Source organism: Prinia subflava, chromosome 1, assembly GCF_021018805.1.
Source record: "Prinia subflava isolate CZ2003 ecotype Zambia chromosome 1, Cam_Psub_1.2, whole genome shotgun sequence".
Lineage (NCBI taxonomy): Eukaryota > Metazoa > Chordata > Aves > Passeriformes > Cisticolidae > Prinia > Prinia subflava.
The window spans coordinates 17,008,384-17,033,014 of NC_086247.1; positions in this window are offsets into that span (position 1 = coordinate 17,008,384).

Sequence of the window (24,631 nt, forward strand, 5' to 3'; positions counted from 1 at the left end):
TAAGGAGAAATGATAAATTTTGAATGAATACATTGTTCAGGATGTTTATGTCCTTTCAAAGTTAATGAAGGAAAATCAATCCCGGTTCTATTGTTGAGCCACTATTTTCCATCCCCAACTGAGCAGCAAGTACTTTAGTCAGTAATAATACAAAAACCAATAACATTTTTAAGTGTTAAATCAGACAAGTAGATTTTTAATTTAGCCCCAAAACTAGAGAGTGATATTTTACAATAGAAAAAAAACCCAAATCTTCCTCCCAGGCCTAGAAATCTCCAGAAACAAGGAAGAAAGACATGAGTTCAGGACTAAAAGGTCAAGAGAATAGATACTGACAGTCTTAAAAGCTGGGCTGGATTTCTCAGTTGGATATTACAGCACCAAATTATACAACATTTGGTAGCATTTTTTAGTTTGTTTTTCTTGAAAGACTAAATTGACTCTTTAAATTAAAAGTATAAATTAAAAATGCATAATAAAATTAATTATGAGCTATTCTGTTGCCCACTTATGTGGAACAAGCAAAAATGTTTAACTTCTTTGAATAGGTCATGAGATTAGAGCTGGTTATAAAATATTGAAATGCAATATTTCAGGAAAATACTAAATCATATCAATATTTCATATGGAAATCAAGGAACCAAATCATTCAGTTTCCTAAGTCTTCCAAATATATTTAGAGTGATTTTCCCAGGCTCCTACAACTCATTTTACAAATTTCTGCTGCTCCCCATCTGCTGAGTTGTCTCTCCAATCCTGTGCACACCACAGCTGTTCTTCCTGTGAACCAGCCAAAAAGACCACAGCATTGTTGAGCAAAGCAGCAGAGGTCCCAGGGAGGCAGAAAGCAGCATTCCCAGGTGTCAGGGCATGAGCTTGACCAGGTTTGCAGGGCAATATTTAGTTAAATGCATTTCACAAGTGAAAGTTTCAAGGTTTCTTTAGCCACTGTCTCTTTTTTCCTTCTGGTCTGCAGATTTTACCAAAAATCTCCCAAGCTTCCCAGATGGCTAAAGCAACTCCCTTCTGACATAGCTGTCCACCTCACTGCCGGGCTCCTTGGACTATTGACATTCCAAAAAGGTAGAAGTAGTTTTCCTGGAAGCAGCTCCATTCTATTAGCAGCACTAAACACTACCGTCCAGCGCTCCCCTTGCTGACTCAAAGAGCTCACTTAGCTAATGTGCTGGTTTGCAGAAAACTTGTAAGGAAGAAATTCATTAAAGAACAGCTGGAGAAATTTGGAAATTCAGTGCAATCCTGTGGGATTCCGGTTCCACTAAACAAAACCCAATACTTTTTAACTTTTCATGGTTTGAGTTAGGTTGCAGCCATTTGTAAATGTTATACATGTTTTGCAGGTCAGACATTTTGTTTCTTAGGCAGCTTATGCAGGCAAAAACTTATTAATGGCTTTGCAGAGCTACCCTTGGGATAAAAAAAAAAAAAAAAAAAGTTGGAGAGTTCAAAGTTACAACCTTTTTTTTAGTGTAGGTTGTATAATTAGCTGCTTTTGCTGATGAGAGTTACTTATTTTTCAGTAGATTTACTTAAAGATAATTCTGCTCATTTTTTACCAGTCATTCTGGTATGGATTGAGATAAACATCCTAATCCTCGCATTTATATTTTCTTCCACCCTCTTTTAGACAAATTTTTTGTCTACGAGTCTTACTCTATTGACATTAAGTAGGATTTACTGTTACTAATACTGGTTACCACTGTGTGGTTGCAGATTCTTTTCCTCTCCCCCATGGGATACCAAACTGCTGGATATTCCAGTTTTATGCCTGGGGTCTTAGAAGCATTAGCTATACTACTGTGCAGCCTGAAGTCTGCTGCACTCCAGGTCTTAAGTCTAAGTGCCTAAATTGCTGTATGTAATTAGTTATCTGAACTCTGATTGCCTACGATCCTAACCTGTCTTTTTATCTGCTACACTTACTACTGCAACTGCTTTCTGGGAGAGACACAAGCTGCTTTATCTAGCTATCACTAATCATGAGGTGGTTTCTACAGCCAAAGGGATACATCTAGGGACCATAAACATCTGCTCAAGCATTCTGATAAGCTCAGCTCCTCTTTTCCTGTATTGATTATGACTACAGATAGCATTTGCTGAGAGTAGTACCATGTGGAATAACTTGTCCCAGAGCTCATAGAAGATACCTGTACAAGATTCACCTTATTGGTTGTAAATTAAAGTCTTAATTATTGAACTATCTTTCCATTTCGTCCCTCTATTGTTTCCAGTCTTTGTGTTCTCTTGCAAGTCCTTATAATTTCCTACTTCTTCAACAAATTGTACTCAATTTAAAGAGACAATAAGTTCCTTAGAGTCTTTAGGGTCATTAGCTAAGCCCTTTCAGTGATTATTGGGACACAGTAAGGCTATTAATCTTTTAACTTTTAATAGTATGCATATCCCTAGTTAGTTTTCATTGTTCCATGCTCACTTGTTTAATGCATTCACTGCTTCACTGACATGTAACAATGGTCACAGACAGAAACTCTAATAACCCCCTTGTGTCTGAGATGTGAATACATAGGTGTATACTTTTGTCTAGTAAAAGTAATGTTCTAGCAGAATATGTATAGGTTTTGTGCAAAATTTTAGGTGGTAAAACCCCCAAAATATTCAGAGCATGATACTATAGCAAAGATCACAAATTTTATTTTTGGACTTGCTCCAGCAGTTCCATGTACTTCTTATGTTTGCGACACCAGAGCTGGATGCAGCACTCCAGGTAGGGTGTCACAAAAGCGGAGTAGAGAGGCAGAATCCCTTCCCTTGACCTATTGGCAATGTTCCTGTTGATGCAGCCCAAAATACTGTTGGCTTTCTGGGCTGCAAGTGCACATTGCCAGCTCATGTAATTTTCCGTCAACCAAAAGACAACCAAGAAACTAAAAGATAGACTCAGTAACAATCTATGACCCTGGGTGACAAACTGAGCTGCTGAAGCAGAAAGAAAATGGGGTACCTAGCAGCACTAGAACACTTTCACATCACTAAGAAAGGTGTTAGTCTCTCAAGATAAAATATAGAAGTACAGCCTCCATTTCTCTTGCCTTAGTTTGAAAAATATAGGTAAGGAGGTAGAGAGGAAGGTAAAAATAGTTGTATACTGTTAGCAGCTTACCAGAATGTCTTGAGACAATGGGTAAAGACATTTGGTTATATATCCTATTTAATAGTAAAATATATTTTGTTTCTTTGAGATGATAATACTGTTCAATATCTGCAGTGTTGTAATTGAGGAGCAAACTGATTTCAATCTATTTCTTTTTGTCTTAAGTGCTTGGATGATTTCATCTGGTTTTACTTTTCCTTGTGCAGATGTAAATTATTTTTTCAAAATGAATATGACAAATTTCCAGATCTGATTAGGAATATTTTACATTTATCCTAAAGAAGTAACAGGACTCCAGTAAGAGTAAAATAAGACAGAATCAAGGCCCTCTGGGATACAACAAATTGTAGGACTAATAAGGTCTAATGCTGCACATTATACATGGAAATCTACTCTTTACCAATCTCTCCATGTTTACAATTAAGTAGCTGAACAATGTAAAGAATCCTCTGAAATGAAAAATTAAATTTTTTACAAAACTACTGATTTTCCATCAGAAATTAAATAATCATGTCAGGTCACAAATAACAACATGTTTTATACCTATGAGTAGAAATGCAATAACAGAGAAAACTGATTCTCAAAAACTGGTTTCTTTATGACAAAAGACAGAAATTGGGCAGAAAAACGGGTAGAAAAACCTGCACTGACATAAAGTTCTCTTCTTAAAGAATTTTCAAGGAAATTGTGGAATTTGCTATATTATGTCATGTCTTGTGCCTTGCCAGTTCCAAAGAATCACACACTATTGCTATCAGGACACACAGCAGCCATCTCCTGCCCTAGAGGCTGTCTGCAGGCAACCTTAAGACTGATTCCCTTTTTTCCACAAGACAGATAAATCACTTCTGATATCACAAGTATCTTTTCAGTGTCAATCTCCACAATTTCTGTATTTTTCTGAGTACTACCATTTGAAATGAGAATATCTAGTCTAAGAGCAATAAGATATTCTGGTTGTGATTACAATACTGCCTAAATAGATATGAAGCATGAGATAAAGTGGGAGATACACATGTCCATTACCCCTAAATGACAGCTCATGAAGTTAATTCAATTTACTATGGAGGTTAACCTTCACCTGTGCTAGAGACAAGCTGAATAAGTCTAAGTCACATTGACTACCCAACTAAATATCTGTTCACTATAATGGGAGCTTAAACATATAGTTTACCTCCACATGTGGAAACATGGATTTTATTGTCTTAATGTTGAGTCCCAGAATGGACTTCTGGAAAGCCATAAAAAGAAAAAAAACATGCACAGTTTTTTCATCTGGTGTCACATGATCATTAAGTGTAAAAATCAGAAATTTATCTATTTTTATATTATATTTACTTCTATTACTTATATATTTACTTGTTATATTTAGTATTTTATTTGTTCAATACAACTAGAATAACCTTCCATAATTCATTGTAATAGTACTGAATGCCGCTTGGAATATTTGTCTTACATTTTATTTTTTCAGAAAATGAACTAAAGCATAGAAAGCCCATTTTTCAAAGCTGTTAAACTGAAACCTAGTAGCTCACAACAGATTTTGAGTGAGATTCTATATCTAAACCCCAATAATGTTCTCACTTTTTGAAACAGTAGTCAAACTAGTACAGGATGTCAAAGGAGAAGTATGGAAATGAGCGAAAATATATCCTCTGAAGGCCTCTGTACTATTTTTATTTCTTCCTGCCAGGGGCTGCAATCAAACAATGCACAATGAATATTCATTATGGAGCTGAGTAATCGATTCTATTATTTGCTTTTGTACACTTCATAAAACTAAGTTCAGAAGAGAAAGACACATCTGGTTGGATGTTGCAGCAATGTCTCTCTGACTCTTTCACTTCCAGAATGCTGACAGAGACAGCATTCAGGAAATGAAACATTCCTAAATTATTCAAAAACTAACACGAAAGATAATTTTTGCTGTTGTAAAGAAACTTACAATTTTTTTTCTGTCAGCAATATAAATGTGCATATTTATGTTATCAAATGTATAATACTTAATAATTTGCTTTAAGAGAGACTAGGTTTCATTCTGTATGTGGAATATTCTTCACAAATGCCCTGATTTACATAATCTTGAAGTTATTTTATTTACATTTTCATTTTACTTTTACAACAGGTCTATCTCTTTAATGAAAATTGATATGATCTAAGTCTTGGGACATTTATGGAAAAAAAAAATTAGTAAAAGGTAAACTGTGTTTACATACTGTATATAAGCTGTGTTTCAGTCTGGCAAGAAGCTTAAAGAAACAGATAATTTTGTTTTATTCCTAGGCTGCATCACTGCTACCATGTGAATGAGTTCTTTTTCATGTTCTTGTAGCTGAGAGCAAAACTGTCATGGGAAATCGTCTTAAACATTTTGCTTATCCAAACGTACAAAAACTTCTCAAACCTTCTTTAACTTTACAGGTCTAATGGGAGTAGAAATCTTTCAAAATGTTAGTTTCCACCTGTGTTCTCTAACTTTTAGAATATTAATCCAAATCCCAGTGCACTTCCATTGCTGCAATGACAGTATCATTTTAAAAGCTTTTTCTTCAGCATGATTTTCACTATATAGCTTGCCTCAATCTTTTATTTTATTCACAGAAATAAAGGCAATTTATGTGGCTCCTTAGTTTAATAGAAAACAGGTATTATTAATTCATGATCTGTAATACTAAGCTGGAATCTTATAATCTCACAACAGAAAAGACCAGTGTTAACAAATATTTACACTAAGATTATTAAGAGATTCATAACAGTGCATATAAAATTAGATTGGTGTTTCTTCCTATAGATAAGGCATCACAGAACATAATTAAGAATACTTAGAAACACCACCTCCACAATTTAAGAATGATTCATGATGCTCTTTGTCTGACTGGAAACAACTTTTGAATATAAATGTTATAATTCCTGCTTAATCAGCAAACAGTTCCACAATACACATAATGTTATAGACAATTTTCAAGTTTATCTCTTCATGAACTCATGTGCCTTTGTACAAAAATCTAGAAAACAATTTGTTGAAAGATGCAATTTAAGTAGTGATATGAATTTCAGAAGAAAATTAATTTCTAAGAATTAACATTTGTGTTCCCATCGCAGAAGTTTGTTTCTTTGTTTGTTTTGCCCCTTTCTTTGAATGCAGACTACTCTTACATGTTCTTAACTTTGGCAGCGGTTAATTTGCAGGTGTTTTCAAAATGTGAGCAATGCAGTGTAACCAGTATTTCTCTGTAGTCAATAGAATATATGAAATTGGTGGATGGGGAAGAAGGAAAATAGTCAACAGAGACTTCCCACTCTCGGTTTATTGTGTGGAGTGGGACCCCTTTTTTAACAAAAAGCAAGTTTTGTGTTAATTCTTCAAGTTTCTCTCTCCTACCAACAGGGAAATACAAAAGCTATTGTAAATGCTGTCTCGTGAACAATGGCTAAATGCATTTAGACTTTAGTCCCCACAGGTAAGTAATAGGTATTTGAGCATTCTTTCTCATTTTTTGTAAGGGCAGTGAAATTGTGTGATCAAGAGCAAAAGTAATCTTTAATAATGTAATACAAAGGATTTAGGCAATTTGGCTCAGTATCAGATAAACATTTACTCTGGGAATCCATGTAAATCGGAGGAATCACTATTTGTGAGTCTTGGCTCTGGACGTGCTTAATCAGCCAGAATTTCCTATTAATGACTTCTGAATAGTCGTGACGAAACTAATTACTTTAAAGATGGGCAAAGAGTTTTGGCAGGAAAAGACATGACATTTTATAATGGTAAATAATATCTCTCCTCAAAATGCATTACTGCTGTACTATGTGCAGTGCATACAAAAAGGGAATGGGCTATGCGTTAAGTTCATCAATTAAGAATTCTAATGAAATGGTTTTTCACAGTTCTGAGGGCTTCTAGTTATTCTTAACAAGAAATTTATAGGATTGATCTCATAGTCTCATGTTTGGGGCTTTTTGCTTCTTTTGTGGCTGGATCTTTTTTTGTTTGGTTAGTTTTTAACTAAAGTAGAGGTGAATCCAAGGAGAACAACAATGGATTAGAGAATAAAGCACTGTTCAGGATTTGTTGCAAGGCTATTACAGACTGTTCGGCTCAGCTTTACCTCTCACTTGGGTCCAAATTCTTCAAGGTCATCTTCTTTGCTTTTGAATACATCATAAATCAAATTATTAGCCTTGGTATACAAACATATTCCTGAGGATTAAAAAAGTATATGGATTGTGTTCCTTAGGATTGTTTTCCTTAAATCCTCAGTGATTTGGCTCTCAGCCTGTACTTAAAGGATATCAGCATTTCCTTCAAAATATCTAATCATATTTCAGATTTGAGGGGGAGTAACCACTTAGTAAAAGGTAGAATCTGAATGGAATTGCAATTTATTATGGTATCACTTGACATTTCCAAGCTATGGCATATGATACATTAAATAACAGCTATGATAAAAATTATTGTTATCCAAAGAAGATTTTTTACAAGAACCACAAGTGCTGAGTTCCCTTCCTTGAATTTAAATTGTTATAACATATTATTTCCGCTTCTGTAATGATAATGGGCTTATAGCAATTTTCATGGTAGAACTGTAAAACATTTTAGAACTATACACAGTATATAATTGATGTGAGATAATATAATGTTCTAGGGATGTAAAAACAGGGAAACTTTTTGTAGGCTGCTATTTAGGTTCCAAGCTAACCAAAAGCAACGACTGCAATACTTATTGTACTGTTCTTTCGTATTTGTAGGTAGAAGAGTGTTGATAACAGTACAGTGACGTGGCTTGTGCTGAGCTGTACTCACAGAGCATCAAGACTGTGTCTCCAGCACTCCCTCTCCAACAAAGAGAGGCTGAGAGTGGAGTAGAGGATGGGATAAGATATTTCATACCTATGACATCTGCTCAGCAATAAAAGCTATGAGGGGGGAAACTGTTATAAAGATGCTTCTTCTAAAACAACCCTAAAGACCTCCCCTTTCCCTCAGCTTCTTTTCAATCACATCTATTGTTCATGCAGGATTTTCTTTTTTCTTAGAATTAAATTCACTAGAATTTGTTCATTTTTTTCCTCTAGGTTTTTCTGAAGAGTTTTGACTTCAAAAACAGTTCAAGACACTTCTAAAAGGTTTAGTAATATTTAAATATATGTCTTCTGAAATCAGTAAAAACTCAGAAATTTACTTAGTAATAAGACACTTTCAGCAGACTACCTTTATTTTTTATCTTTTTTAAGGAGAGATGTTTTGACTTGTGCCTGATTGTTCTAAGCGTCTGCTCATATTTATTATTTTGTTGTAGAAGACCATTCAAAGAAAAAAAATAGCTAAAAAAATACTAAATTCAATGTTGCTGTAATTTTCCTCATTAAAAGGCAGTGTTTTCCCACTGGCCTTTGGAATGTCTAACCATCAACTATTATTAAAAATTCAGTCAATTGTTTGAAATTCATTATGAAAGCACTTTTCAGATGGCATTGTTAATTGAATTTGACATTAGATGTACTTCAGGGTAGGGTAATTAAACTTGCATGCTATTGACACTGGTTAGTCACATGTATACTTAATTTTTTTTGATAATTTTTAGAATAAAATATAATAGTATTTAAACAGTTCTACAGATTTAAGACAATTCCCATTTTAATTTCACAATTTTTTTTCCTTTTGAATATAAACTCAAAAGGACAGAATTTACAGTTTTAAACTGGTACTTTGTTATGTTAAGATATTTAAATGCAAGCTGTGTAATAAGACTTGCTGTGGTCCCTCTGACATAGAACTGTCTCTACATTAAAATAATTAAAGAAAAAAAAATCAAAGAAAATAATTATCTGGAAGAGAAAATCTGAGCCTTTTTCATTTTTAGATTCTGGCCCACAAAGTAAGGCCTTGTGTCCTGTATTTTGCCTGAAGATTTCTTGCATTCTGAAAAGTCTTCCTTTAACATTAAAGAACATAATTAAAGATCATTATCTTTCAGTTTTTCTTGTAAACATCAGAAGTGTTTCCTGATACACTATTTCATGTAAATTTGCTCACTCTCAGAGTGACCTTGTCTAGGACACTGTGTGAGAGAATCAAGGATTCATCTCAATTTTAGTAACATGACGCTTGAGTCCTACTCTAAGGAGTGCATCTTGGTTCTCAGATCCCAGTGGAATGAGGAGAGGACAATGTTTTCCACCCCTCATGCACAATGATAGAACAGGGAACCTCATTTTTCCATGAAACACAGAGAAGTGCCACTTTCAGGTCACTTCTTCCAGTTATCTTGTGTAAAATTACTTTAGAATCTGTGGCAGAAGTGACAAGTTAAGACCATCTGTAGAATCCCAAGTGAAAGCTGAAAGTACTAGACTCTGTAAAGCATGGGATAAATTGAACAAACAAACCTTTGCTCATAAGAGATGTAGCTAGGAAAGTGTCCATAGATAAATTATAAAATGTGAATCTGAACTGTATTTTCTTTTTAAAAGTAGCACTTCTCTTAATATTGTAATAGGTACTATAGTTTATATTCAAAATGTGCTGCTTGTACATTTGTAATAGGTACTATAGTTTATATTCAAAATGTGCTGCCTTGCACTGTGTCCTAAAGGTCCTTTCTAGTCATTTAAGGGAAAAACTGAAGTATATGCTGAATAATCTTTTACCTTCTTCATCCTATTGAAAACTATCTTTTCTTCTTTTTTTTTTTTTTTCTTTTTTTTTTTTTTTTGCTTTGTTTTCTGCCTTCTATTGTTATGTCGCAAGAAGCCCTTATGTATGCTGGAAATTCTCAGCATAGTTCGATTTCAGTATAGTTTATTTCTCAAGTTATCCTAAAAAATGCTCCCACTTATTTTTATAGATATCTCAGTTGTCTTCTTCACCAGACTTAGCTAAGTAATTACAAAATAATTAAGTTCTATGAAAAGGTACTTGTACTTTAACACGAGTCAAGTACTAGGACAAAACCAGGAGTGCAATGTAAAAGAACTAGAAATGTTGGGCTTTCATATACTACAGCCTACAGTAAATGATGATGGTAAATAACTATTTCAATCCCAGTATAATAGCAATGTAGAGAAGTTATATTGCTTAATTTTGTGGAGGACAAATCAGTTGTACATAATGAAACCAATCACAATTTAACTGATTTAGGGATTACACATTCATAATACTACAAGTGTCTTCCCCAACAAATTGATAGGAATGTATGTTCATATAGTGAATATAAAGGCTCTTTTATTTCCAATTAGAAATCCACAAGTAATAAGGAGAATAAAAAATATTTTCATTTCACTAGGGAGATTTTATTTTTAAAAAAATAAAAACCAACAGAAAACCCAACTAAAAACAAACCACAACAAAATGAACCCCAAACTAAACCCTGTTTGTCTGTAACTTGTAAATATTCTGTCTGTAACTTGTAAATATTCTAAAGATTGCTCTTGAAATTTTTAATCAGATTTTTTTTCTGTGATATGTTATTAATATCTTAATAGTTAAAATTCTACTAGACTTCCAATTGTACAGTTTTTATCTGTTTATTACTTGGATCTAGGATATTTTCTCCACTCTAAGTCTTATTCAGCCAGGACATGTCTCTGGGACATTTATATGCAGAAATTATACGTAATAATCTGTTGTGATGCTATGAATGGAAATTTGATTTTCAGTTTAATAGAGATTTAGTTTATATTTTTAGATACGATGCATTTTTGTAAGTTTCTTACCATAGTTGTTGTTCCATTAACACAATTGTCCCATTAACATTAACATTAATATTAACACAATTGTCCCATTGTAATTCTAATATTAAAACACAAAGACTTTCAGTAGGAATAAAAACCTAATTACAGTCAAATAATTTAGTAGTATATCAGCAAATTTTATACATCTTCATGCTCACCTTGTCTTGATTTCCTGATGACTCCTCCTGACTAAGGACAAAATGATTTAAAACTTATCAATATTATTTATTTTTATTTTTATTTTTATTTTTATTTTTGTCAGTGACACTGACTAGTAGCTGTAAGGCAGTTCACACTCATGGGATGAACTCTCTGAAACATTTCCTTAGAAGAAGAGCTCACACATTTAGACAGCCTCATACACCGACGGGTTTGATTCAGCCCAGTTTCCAGTGTTCATCTTCTCTTTTAGGGGTGATAATGGCCAGGGTTAGTTGAAGAATAAAATGCTTTTGTGCCATGTGTAAGAATAAATTAAACATTAATCTAAGTATAAATTACTCTAAGATTACTTAGACAAGCTCTCCAATGTTTTGCTCATTGGGAGTTGCTCATTTGGCTTTTAATTAATCTGATGATTCTCCTCCCTTAACTTTCAGTTCAGTTCAAACTTCTGTTCACAACCACAGCACTGATGTTTAGTTTCTCTGTACTCTCATTTAATCTTTAAACTCAGATCACAGATTTATGGAATAACCTGAGCTGGAAGGGACACTCAAGGATCATTGAGTCAAACCCCTGGCCCTGTATAGGACTGTCCCCAAGAGTCACACCATGTGCCTGAGAGCATTGTCCAAATGCTTCTCTAACTGTCTCAGGCTTGGTGCTGTGACCACTTCCCTGGGGAGCTGTTCCAGTGCCCAACCACCCTCTGGGTGAAGAATCTTTTCCTGATATCAAATCTAAACCTGCCCTGGCACAACTTCAGGCCATTCCTTTGGGTCTTGTTGCTGGTGACCACAGAGAAGAGATCGATTATTTACCACAAGAGTTGCTGTTGTTTCTTACTTCAGCTGTTGTAAATAGAACAGCAGTTAGTCTTTCTCCAAATTCTTCTGAAACACTCTCTTCTATGATTAAAAAGCAAAGAAAATATCTTACTGTGCTTGTGTGTACTAGATAAATAATACCCTTTTATCAAAACCAGCATTTTAATAGCTATAGAGTTTAAAACTTTGGTCAAAAACTGTAGAATAAACCTCCTTTATTCCCTTTAAGGAATCCAAGCTAGCTCAGTCCTTCTCAGGCCTAGGAGGATTATCTCAAGAGACAGGAAAAGGATTCAAAAGAGGCTCTCACCCTTTGCTGCAGTGATGTTTATTCCCAGGTGGTGTCCGAGGAGAGAGAGAGAGATCCCAGGGGGACAGGGCCTTTTCTCAGGATTTCTGAGGGAGGGGCAAGCTGGCACACAGCCAATGGGGTCAGAAAGGGAAGGAAGGGTCAGACTACATGACAGGGGTTCCAGGGGTCCCTGGGTGGGGAAGAAACCATTTTCCCAGGGGAATGTAACAAAAAACCTCTTCCACAAGTGTACACCAGACAACTACAAAATATTGAGAATACCATTCAAATGTATAGACAATTAGACTTAAAAAGGGATTGTGTGAAAATGACCCTTCCTGTAGCACCAGAGAAAAAAGATGACCAAGACTGAAATATGTGAGGTATGTCAAAGATTTTCCCATTCCAATATTTTGGATCTCCATGTTTTAACCAATCAAATTTTGCACTAAGGAAGATCAGATTCAAATGTCAAGTGGGAAATTCAAGTGTCTTAACTGAAGGTTTAATACTTTTATCCTTCTTGATTATGAGTGTTATGGCACCTCCAGCCTAGATCATTCACTTTGTGTATGTAATCATCTGCTGTTTTGGCCCTTTCCTGGGAAGATCAGTCCTTTTTATGAACCATACTCTGGCAAAGAGCCCAAGTACTGTATGGATCTGCAACTCAGCTTCTCTACTTAAAAAAAGCTCTGCTGCTGAGTGTTATAAATGCCAATCAGATATTCCAAATTTTAATAATAATTTGGTTTATTAATAACAAATCAAATCACAGAATTTCGATAACCCACCAACAGTGGAAAAACTTGACAGCGCTTTCCCGGGAAATGTCAAGGGTGAACCGTGAGATACAGGGTCTGGCAGCCTGCTATCTCCCCCAACGGTTCACAAATTCGCCCAGTTTGGGGCTTGGGTTTTATACACTTTATTTAGCCCTTGGCAATATTTCCCCAGATTCCCCATTGTTTCCCCACTAACTAAACAAATTTGGGAGGCTCCCCGACCAAGCAGAAAAGAGTTCTTTTCTTAGTTCAAATGTTAATGTCCAATTTCAATAGGTCCTTATAGTTGATGAGTGGTTGAGATATCGAGGATGTGGCTTGATGGTCCTCGAGGCTGGCACCCAAGGTGTGAGTTGCTGGTGCCAGCTTATCTCCGGGGTCCCCTCCCTGTGCTTGGGGCAGCTGCGGGCGTTCTCCGAAAACCCCTTTGTTCCTTTTCTGAATGGAGGCGCCTGCTGTTTCAGGGTGGTCAGTTTTGCCGTCTGCTGCAGAATCTCTTAAAACATAAACTTTTACCTGATATCATTTTATACCATTTTATAAATTTTTAATTTATCATAAGAACATGAATTAACCATCTACGTTTATAACACTGAGTTATCAAGTTATCTCTGGAAACTGTATTCCTTCCTGTGGAAGATAAGAGACCTTTGATTTGCAAAGCTGTTATGATTATAATGGATACCAAAGTATGTATATATTTGTATGTGTGCATTTACTTACTTATGTGTAGACAATATATGGTGACCATTACTCTGATTCTTAATTTCTAGTAGTTCCTTTAGACACAAGAAATATATAAGGAATGTCTTTGTAAAGATATTTTAGTAATGGAAATGAATCTCACCTGCTACAAAAGCTAAAACAAAACAGTAAGTATGACATGAAGCACAGAGAAAAGCAATGATGGCTGGAATATAAACAAAAAAAAGGAGCAGCTTAAATGTACACACCAACATGTCTGTGAGCTTGAGCATGAAGTTTTAGAGGTTTTTGAAGAGAGTGACAGAGAATTAAAATATGGGAAGTGGGCAAAGCCTTCTAGCAGTCAGATTTGCTGGCATGCATACTGATCTTCCCAAGCATACAATATTCAGAAATCATTTCCTGTACCTGTTCCTTACTTGGAAGTCTGGTCAGATTAACTATGAGCTAAAGTTTATGCTCTCAAGCAGCCCCGGGGCTTAGCTTCCAGCAGTCCTTTAGAGTTAGCACATTAGTCATCTTCAGCTGGAGAGGAACTTGAAAAACAGCTGAAATATCTTCCAAATACCAGCCAGTTGTAGAACTGCCACAGGTTCTACTCATGGGAAAATGTCACTATGTCTGTTAATCAACATTTTATTTCAGCTGAATCTCTTTTGACAACAATCTTTCTGAGGACAGTATTCAGGCATGATATGAGAAACTCAAAAGCATCTCACTGCAGGTGTATAGGTTATGCCATGTCATATGTGACCTCAGCCAGCCAAGTGTAACATTTTCATCCTGTGCCTCCCTTTCATAAATTACAACTTTCTCCAAACTTCTTTGATCTTTCTGTAAAAGAAAATTAGAGAGATCTAAATTCCACTTCTTCAGACAGAAATAATTTTTAGACTTACCTTATCAGTCTCCCAATATGTTTACATGTCAGAAAGAAATAGCATAAAAATAAATTCTCTTCATCAGTGACAGGCAAATATTTTAATTTTCATTAGTTTTGACAGGACTTAGTTTGCCATAGGTAATACACATTTACAAGTTGTATTTTATTAGCGCATCACATCATGTTACAATGAATTTCTATTTGTCACATACTATTAATATTATGTTGTATCTGACAGGGCATTGTTTCTATTTGAACACACTAAGAATTCAGTAAACTTATGGGAATTTTATGTGTTTTGCCTGTTTCTTCAGCTCTTAAAAGGTGGGGGAGTTTGTTGTTGGTCAGCTGAACAGATAACTGTTTATATACGTTTGGGCACCAAATAGCAAAATCTACTGACTGAATTCTTACAATTTTTTTCTCATGATATTCTGGCTTTTAAAAATTCAATTATTAACAAGTTTTAACACAATGTATAAATCCCAGCATGCAGAATCCACTAGTGGTCTAATCCTGTGCCATTTAAGTAATTAGGGACTTTGTCATGATCTTCAGCTTTTTGTTCCCTTTCTATAAAAGTGCTCAAGCTCAATTGCACTTCAATGTATGAAGTGCAATGTACTCTGAGCAGTTTATTCTGATTGTTTCATGGAGTACCATGACAGGATTGCAATGCTAACTGAACTCTTGTGCATATTAAGGAAAAGGAATTTGGAAGGATAAATTAGACTTGTGTTGAGGAAATGGTGGAAGCACACTGATCTGATGATTCCTTATACAGTCATTTGCATATTTGAAGCAGATGCAAAAATCTCATGAGACTCAGAAGAAATTATTGATCTGTGCAAATATTTGTTACAGATGCATGGGACAGATACGATCCCTCAGTATTAGATAGTTCTCATTTTAACCTAACAAAAACATAGAAAAAAAAGAGAAAATAAAAAGTTTTTACAAAGAAATTCATGGACTAATATGTGATTAGACACACAATTGAATATTTAAATAATTCTTTAACAAAATCTTTTTTCATAGGTGCAGTTTTCAGATGCTTTGGTAAGTGCTCTAATGAATATATACTTTACAAAATATGCATCTAGACAGGAACTCAGATTCCAAATTTACACATTATTTTCCAAATAGTAGTAAACTAATTAACAACTAATTAACTAATGAATTAATTAATATTTCCTATTATCACTTGTTGCTAAGGGTTTCATATTGATTTACAATAAAATTTCCCCAGAAAATATTAACTGCACATAAACTGTGCATATTAATTTTCTATAAATTATATATAATAAAATATCTTCCTAAAAAGAACATAAAATTTTAGCTCTGTCATTAATGAAAATGCCATCAAAATCAAAGACATTTCATCTGCTGTCTCCAACTTAACCAAAAACTCCTTACATTCATTTCAAGACATCTTTTTTAATGATGATGTATTATGAATGTCTTCTTGACCCAACACCTAATTGATCTCCACCACCACTGTTAATGTTATGGAAAACTGCTAAAGCTCTTTCAGTGTAATTTTTGAAGAAGGAATTCAACAAATGTTTACCAAAATATATGTCTAAGTGATTTTGTGGTAATCGGCATGACCTGTCAACATTAATTTAATAATTTCTTGATAATCTCCTTTATATGCATGAGGTTATTGAACCCCTGCTGCTTTTTTTTTTTTTTTTTTTTTCTTTTTTATTTCTTTTTAATTTTTTTCTTGTAAATGTGATTGACTTTGTCTGGCTGTTGAGTGCTCATTGAGCCACTCTCTCACTCCCCCTCCTCTGCAGGACAGCAGAGGAAATAAGATCAAAACTTCATGGATTAAGATAAAGTCAGTTGAATAAAGAAAAGCAAGATAGATGGAGAAGTGAAGCAAAGCAGAAAGATTTATTATTTATGTCCAATCCTCATGCAATGTCTAATGTCCAGCCAGTTCCTGAGGACTAGACACTCTATATGTACCTTGTCATGTTTTATTAGCAAACTGACTAAATCATAGATGTTACTCAGGATTTCTTACATATTATTCAATGTTTTCTACTTGAATAAAGCCTGAATGTTGCAACTTTATTGCTAAAGGGGAAGGAAAAGAAGCTTCCTACCCTTATAACCAAAGGAAAAGAAAGGCCCTTGAGTCAAATAATTTTTCTGTTTACCGCAACCGAAATTCTTAAGCCTTTCAGTAGAAAAAGTTGTAAAAAGGTAGCTTTGCACAAATGGCACCCTTTTAGAAGTTCCTCTTAGCTTATAAGCAGAATAAATTTAAAAACACCTGGAAAACACAGATTTTTATTTTGTTTTCAACAGCATTAATAGAATAGGAAAATTCTAGGGGTTATTTTGTTTTGTGTTGTTTTGTTTTTTTAATTTGAAAGTATCTTTTATTCTTATTTTTCTATTAACTCCAAGTCAAAAACCCCCTTACTTCTGATAGCTGAGGAGTACAAAAATTTCTTATTTCATAAGGCACTGCTAGCATCTAAAATGTGAAGCCTCTTTTGAAATTAAATTAGACTAATACAGCACCATACCTAAAGGTCAAAAGTTCATATGCATATTTCAATAAGCATAAAATAAACATGAAAAAGACTATACAAAGTATCCTCTCCATATTCAATCTGAAACAATTATGCCTAGGAAGAAAGGTGTAAGAATGATTTTTTTTTTGGTATATTTATGTTGAAAATAGTATAAAAATTAGAAATTAATTGTGTTTCATGATTACTTTACATTGTTTCCTCTTTTTTTTTTAATCTTTCATGAAAAGAAAATGTTTATCTGAAGAAGGACAATCACACAAATAACACCAGAATATCACGTACAGCAAAGTGTTTTGGCTCTCAAACAAGTCGGGGGCCTTTTGCGAGAATAATTAATAAAATACTAACACAGACACACACACTCCCCTTTCTCATCTGACTTGGTAACTTTGAGATAAGAACTTTATACAAAGTTTTTGCTGAGAACTAAAACAATTTTTTGATGCCAGGAATCTACAGAAGAAGTTGTGCTGGGTTTATTTCACATGAATAAAGAATTGATAGGTGAAGTACCTATTGAGGGCAGCCTTGACTGCAGCTACTATGAAACAATGCTGTTTGAGAGCCTGAGAAAAATGAGCAAGAAAAACAGCAGATCTACAACCCCAAGTTTCTGGAGAGGATCCCAGTTTGTTTAGTGCTCTGCTTGATGAGATCCCGAGGGAGACTGTCCTGAAAAGAAAAATGGCACCAGAGAGCTGGTTGACCTTCAAGGACAGTGTCCTCAAAACACAGAAGGATTCATTCCGATATGCAGGAAATTGATCAGGTGAGGCAGAAGGTCGGTGCAGATAAACAAGGAACTCCTGTCTGAGCTCAGATGCAGAAAGGGGTTGCAAGAGGGGTTGCAGGCAGACACTGGTCACTTGAGTAGCACCACATGCATTGTTGATATGTGTTGGGTTGGAGATCCAAAAGCCAAAGTAGAGTGAGGGTTAGCACTCTGAACAGATGTCAAGGGCAGGAAGACAAGCTTCTAGAAATTCACTGGAAGGAGAAGGAATGTTGAGCAAACTGCTGTCCACTGCATAGTGGGGAGAGGACTTGATGATGATAGACACAGACAAAGCTGAGGCACTCAACAGGGTTTTTTGAAAGCTTTATTCCTAGGTCTTAGAGGGCCCTGATCCTACATTCAGGCTTTGTGGAAGTCAAAGTCAAGGTAGAGTGAGAGATCACTTAACTCCCTCGGTCTAACACAAGCCCACAGCACAGGATGGTTTGCAGCTACAGGTGCTGATGGAGCTTGCTCATGTCTTCACACTGTTTTTCAAAAAAAGGAAAGAAAGAGAGTGTGGGGAAACTACAGTCTAAGCAGTCATATCTCAGTTTCTGGAATTCAGGCAGCTCCAGAAAGGAAAGAACAACGAGTGGAAATCTGAAATGAGTTATGTGGAGAATTTTGCTGATGCTGATAGTTTGAGATAATTTAAAATTGTTTTTAAAAAGTTTATATGTCAGTCTCTAAGAATTGAAAAAATCATAAAAAGCACAAAACCATAAACCAGCTACTTATCTATTAATAGCTCACTGGCACTAGAAGTGTTTTTCCCCAACTAGAGTTTTCTGTTATCGTTTCTCTAATTTGTGTACAGATTTGAGTAATTAGTCCAGTACTGTATGGGTTTTTTTCAGAAAACCAAAAATTATCTACCAAATGTTATATACTTCCAGATGAGAAATATTTTCCATTTGGAGAACTGAAAAGTTTTTTTGGTTTTTTTTGTTGTTGTTGTCGTTGTTTTTTTGTGGGGTTTTTTTTTGGTTTTTTGGTTTTTGGTGGGTTTTTTTTTGCAAAATCATGTTTTTTCGTATCTATTCTGTGTCCAATGAAATCCCAATCGATCTGGGTATGTTGGTATTTTACCTCATATAGTTTTACTTAAAAAGAAAGGGGGAAAAATGTTGCCTTAAATCCATGAAATGCTGATCTACCACAAAATTCTCCTTTTTATTTTGCTATCAGTCAGCTTGTCTAGAACTCCTGACACTGCTTTGCCTCTGACACAGTCATATATAACATGATGTATTTCTATGTAACACATCGTTGCTTGGATATGCACTTGATAGTCATGTTATTAAAAAATCAACTTACTTCAGGTTTTTTTGAGCACTAAAGAGATTACTTTCAAATTTTATACACAGAAAAGAATATAAAATACTTATACAAATACATAAAACTTATAGTCCTATAAAATTCACAAAGTTAAGAGCAATTATGTTTATTGAGACTGATGATTTTATTACTGAGACTGTTTAAGCCATGAGTGTGTATTTCAATTTAAAAGGGTCAATTAAACAAAAAGTCAAATGTTTATTACTTTTAAAGAGGGAATATTAAACAATAGAGTTTTAGTTCAGATTGACACACCTATACTGAATTTCATTCTGTTCCTTATCAAATCCCTTGCTCTATACTTAATCTGCTACAGAGGAAAAAAAAAACAACAAAGCAAGAACTCAGTAGGCAGAACCTCTTGAGGTAGTCCCCAAGTCAATCCATAAAGGAAATCAACATTCCATTTCCACATGCATATAAAAAACCAAAATACTGTAACCAACCAACCAATTTACCAGAATAACCCCAAAAATACCAAAGAAAACCTCTCCAAACTGATGTCCTTTATTGTGTTCTTTGATGCGATATTTCTTATAAATTTAGAAACTAAAGCAAGCAGCTTCCTAAAGCCAATAGCGTGGTGTTTCTCTGCCAAGGAGTTCAAGAGACTGAAGATGAGATAAGCTTTATTACTCCTTGTTTAAGAAAACTCAAGGAATTCCAGGATGCACAACATCTGCTCAGAAGGACTGCTTGCACAGCAGGTACTGCCTTTCCCAGTTCTGGGAACTGGGGACTTGGCATGTACATGAGGACAGCTGCCTCACTCTGCTTGTCATACACTGTGTAGATCAATTCTGAATAACCTGAATGTGCAGGGATGGGTTCAGATGGGGAACTAGTCACTTCTCACACTTAACTGGGCAAAGAGGATTGCCATATAGGACAGTGAAATGCACAGCATTTTCCTATAGGACAGCACTGTCCCGATGGAATAACATAATTATTTGACATGGACTGATAGCAATAGGACAACAGGGGACAATTTTAAACTAAAGAAAGCCATTTGGATTAGACATTAGCAAGAAATTCTTTGCTATGATGGGGCTGATTCCCTGTTCCTCAAATGTTCAAGGCCAGGCTGGGTGGAGATTTAAGCAACCAAATCTAGTGGGAGGTGTCCCTGGGCATGGTAGGGGACATTAACCAGATGATATTTATGATTCCTTTTAAACTAAGCCATTCTATTATTCAATGCATCTATGATGCACTCCATCATACTCCAAAATACCTGCTTACATATAGATACAAATAGATACAAATACTTTTACAACTATTGTTTCCCTTCCCTTCCCTTCCCTTCCCTTCCTTTCCCTTCCCTTCCCTTCCCTTCCCTTCCCTTCCCTTCCCTTCCCTTCCCTTCCCTTCCCTTCCCTTCCCTTCCCTTCCCTTCCCTTCCCTTCCCTTCCCTTCCCTTCCCTTCCCTTCCCTTCCCTTCCCTTCCCTTCCCTTCCCTTCCCTTCCCTTCCCTTCCCTTCCCTTCCCTTCCCTTCCCTTCCCTTCCCTTCCCTTCCCTTCCCTTCCCTTCCCTTCCCTTCCCTTCCCTTCCCTTCCCTTCCCTTCCCTTCCCTTCCCTTCCCTTCCCTTCCCTTCCCTTCCCTTCCCTTCCCTTCCCTTCCCTTCCCGCACCTTCCCGCACCTTCCCGCACCTTCCCGCACCTTCCCGCACCTTCCCGCACCTTCCCTTCCCTTCCCGCACCTTCCCTTCCCTTCCCGCACCTTCCCTTCCCTTCCCTTCCCTTCCCTTCCCTTCCCTTCCCGCACCTTCCCTTCCCTTCCCTTCCCTTCCCTTCCGATTCCTTTAACTGACCCACCAGTGAGTGTTAGTTCTGGTAAGCTAATCTACCAGACAGACCTTGAATACCTCTGAATGAACCTTCATTTATTAAGGTGATTTTTGTGGTTCAGTGGAACTGATGGTATAAATAATAGTCTGTTATTTTTCTTCTTTAACTATGCTTGAGCAGCTTTTAATCTGGGGATCTCAGTCTCTCAAAAATAACTATTAATCTAGGAAAATGTAGTTAATACATTATTAGTATTTCTTGAACCAGTGAAATGTTTTCTCTTCAGAATCAAAACAGTCCATCAAAATATTGTTACTTAATTCTGTTCACTTTAAGCAGACTGTTCTGAGACATCTGAGCTCCTTCCAGTCTAGATTTTCCACTGTTAGTACATACACAGTCCTAGCTATGAAAAATGTCACCTGGACTCTCTCGAACTCATGAACTGATTTAAGTAAAAGATTAGTGAGCTCTTTGTCTCAGCTATGCAAATCAGCAACTCAGACTGTCTCCATATAAGAGGTGCTCCAGCCCTTTGATCCTCTTCTGCCCCTGCTCTGAACATACTCCAACAGGTCCAGGTCCTTCTTATTTTGAGTTTCCCCCATACTCTGTCTCAGCAGCCTGTTCTCAGGATGATCTGACTGTCAGAAGGCTCTACACTGCTGTAATACTACTGTACACTTGTAGTAGAGCTAAGAGATGTGAACTTTATTTAAGTTTGGACAAATATCTGGATGTGAGCTTCAGAAAAAAACTACCAAACTACAGAGAATTCTCTTAAAAATGAAATTTCTTCAAGTTTCACCATGTAACTGGTTTGAAGACCGAAGAGCTTTTGAATAGACAAGTTTCATGAATACTCACTATCCTAAATTTCCTGGGTTAACCCTGTGGAACAAAATTCCTTTATTACAGTAATTAAGAACACACTTAGTGTAACTAATCAGCTATCAGCAACCAGTATTTTTTTGCCATGGCATAGCAATGATTGTCCTTACAATTTTTTTTTTCTTTAAGAAACATCTTTCACCTTTGTTTAAATTCAAAACAATATATTTGAAAAAGTATGTCTAGTCTATATGAAGGGACTGTGAATGGAATTATCCTTAACAATGAATCTTTTGATTAAGATTAAGCCTAAGGCTTACCAAAAGATCCTGAAAGAAAAAAAAAATAAAAAAGAAGGCAAACAAACAAAAATCTCTGCAAATGCATCCTTATAAAACCTTTCTATAGAGATTTTTACACATGAAGAAACACCTAATCTATAATTACACTGAAAGAGAGTGATGCCACACTCTGAGCACCTGCATTGATTCGTGCTGATTCATTTAGGATTTCTCACAGATAACCTGAAAAACAAGTGTACTAAAACAAATCATTCAACTGTCAGTATCCTGAATATCCTGATGTCCTAGTAATATGAAAGGATCTGAGATTACTTAATATTTCATAGGACTTTGCCATGTGATGAAATGCGCTGATGTCAATGGGACCATCCATGCATGGAAGTTAAATGTAAGGATGGTTTTCAAGAAATATGATACTGAATACCAGTGCAATAAAAATTCTGATTACGTATATCTTAACTGGACAAGAAGGATAGGTTCTGGTTTGGACCATATAAACACAAAATAAGTCTTTAATCAGTTGGTTTATGTTAAGCACCCATAAGCACCCAACTAAGTTCTACTCAGCTAAAGCTATACATGCATTCTGATTTAGACATCATATGACATCTTCTTCATGACAAGGACCATTTGCTCAAATGTTTCCTGAAACTGCTCCAAGTAAAAAGGGAGAGCAAGAATGCAGAGATACAGTAGAAGGAATTAAACAAAAGATTTGAACATTCCATCAACTAAGATATTTTCCCAGAAAAAAAAAATGGAAAATCTTTCCACTTATGCTGTAGTCTGAGAGAAAAAAAAAATTAAAATGGCAGGATGATGTGCTTTAAATACTTCTCTTTAAAATGTTGACAAAAATGTTGACTGCTTCAAAATACTGGTAATCACAAAGACTTCCAAGAGGAAGAACATAAACTTTAGAATCCAGAAAAAATATTTATTGATATGACAACTGTTTCAGTGATATCAGTGATATCAGTGATATCAGTGATTTTAATCAAAAATACATCAAAAAGTTCTGTAAAATGATTGCCCATGAGATACAAAAATCTATAATAATTATTCTTAAATATTTTATTACTTTTGTTTTTAGATGTCTCCTTTTGTTTTCAGAAGACCTGCTTAAGAAGAGTCTTTTATTTTAACCTTCCTGTCTCTTTAGGAACCAGAGCTGATAATCCTCAGTGTAAAACACAGTACTAGAAGAGCTATAATTATGTTACTGAAAGAGAACAGAGAGGCTTCTATAATTGTTCTGCAGCAACATTCAATGCTGCAAAACACTAACAAACAAAAGATTTGGATTTATTATGGGGTTTACTGCAAGTAGAGTTTGGAAACACAGTGTAGATTTTTCTGGCTAACTATTTTATGACATGTTGTAATTAGTAGAAAAACCATTGAAATGCTTAACCAAAGTAGACCCTTGTAACACTTTAGAAAAGTCTTGATGGTCTAGAAAAAGTAGATGGTTTCCTGTATGCAAATTAAGAAAGAAAGGCTGGGTGCAAGAGTGAGTATGAAAGCAGTGGAAATGGTTTTCTGGGCCAGCGCACAGACTAAAAAGCAGAGCAGGGTAAGTATTTCACCTATTTAGGGTTTTTCATTATTACCCTTATCCTGGAGTTAGATTTCTAGTCAACTTCACAGAGAACTGACAGCCTGGTGCATTAAATAGTCTGATTGCTCACCTCATTGACTCATCTTTTCCTCTAAGCTTGCCTTTCAGAGTTGAGCTTCTCTATAACTTACTCATGGTGTGCCTGCCTTTCCTGATGTATGAGCTGACAGACAGATGCAGATTCTGAAAGTTCCTCAGCAAAAGCTACCTGTATTTTTAGTGCAAATATTAGCTGACGAAGGTTTGTGCATCATGAAATATTTTATATGAAATAAAAATGTCAGTAGCACTAAGATGTTTCGTAACCAAAGTCTGCCAATGTTGAAACATTTCAGGTTTCCCTCTCTTAGATTTCACTCTCCCAGGTTTGGTGGTCCTTGTGAGGGTGTTGGTTTTGCATGACCTGGGTTTTGTGGCCACAGAGGTGGCTCCTGTGGGGAGCTGCTGGAAGCTTCCCCCATGTCCAGCAGAGCCAGGCCCTGATGGCTCTGAAGGTGGACGCAGTGCTGGCCAAAACGGGGCCAGTGAGAGAGGCTGGTAACGGCTCTGCGGTGACATGTAAGAAGAAAATCAAAACAAAGTCAGGTTTTTCCCCTGGTCAGAGAAGAGGAGGAGGTGAGAACATGTGAGGGAAACAACACTGAGACACCAAGGCCAGTGGTGAAGGAGGGCAGGAGGTGCTCCAGGCACTGGAGCTGAGATTGCTCTGCAGGCCATGGTGAGACCGTGGCACAGCAGCTGTGCCCCTGCAGCCCGTGGGGATCCATGAGGGATGCAGAGATCCACCCACAGCCTGTGAGGATCCATGAGGGATGCAGAGATCCACCCACAGCCCACGGGGATCCATGAGGGGTGCAGAGATCCACCCACAGCCCGTGGATATCTATGGGGAATG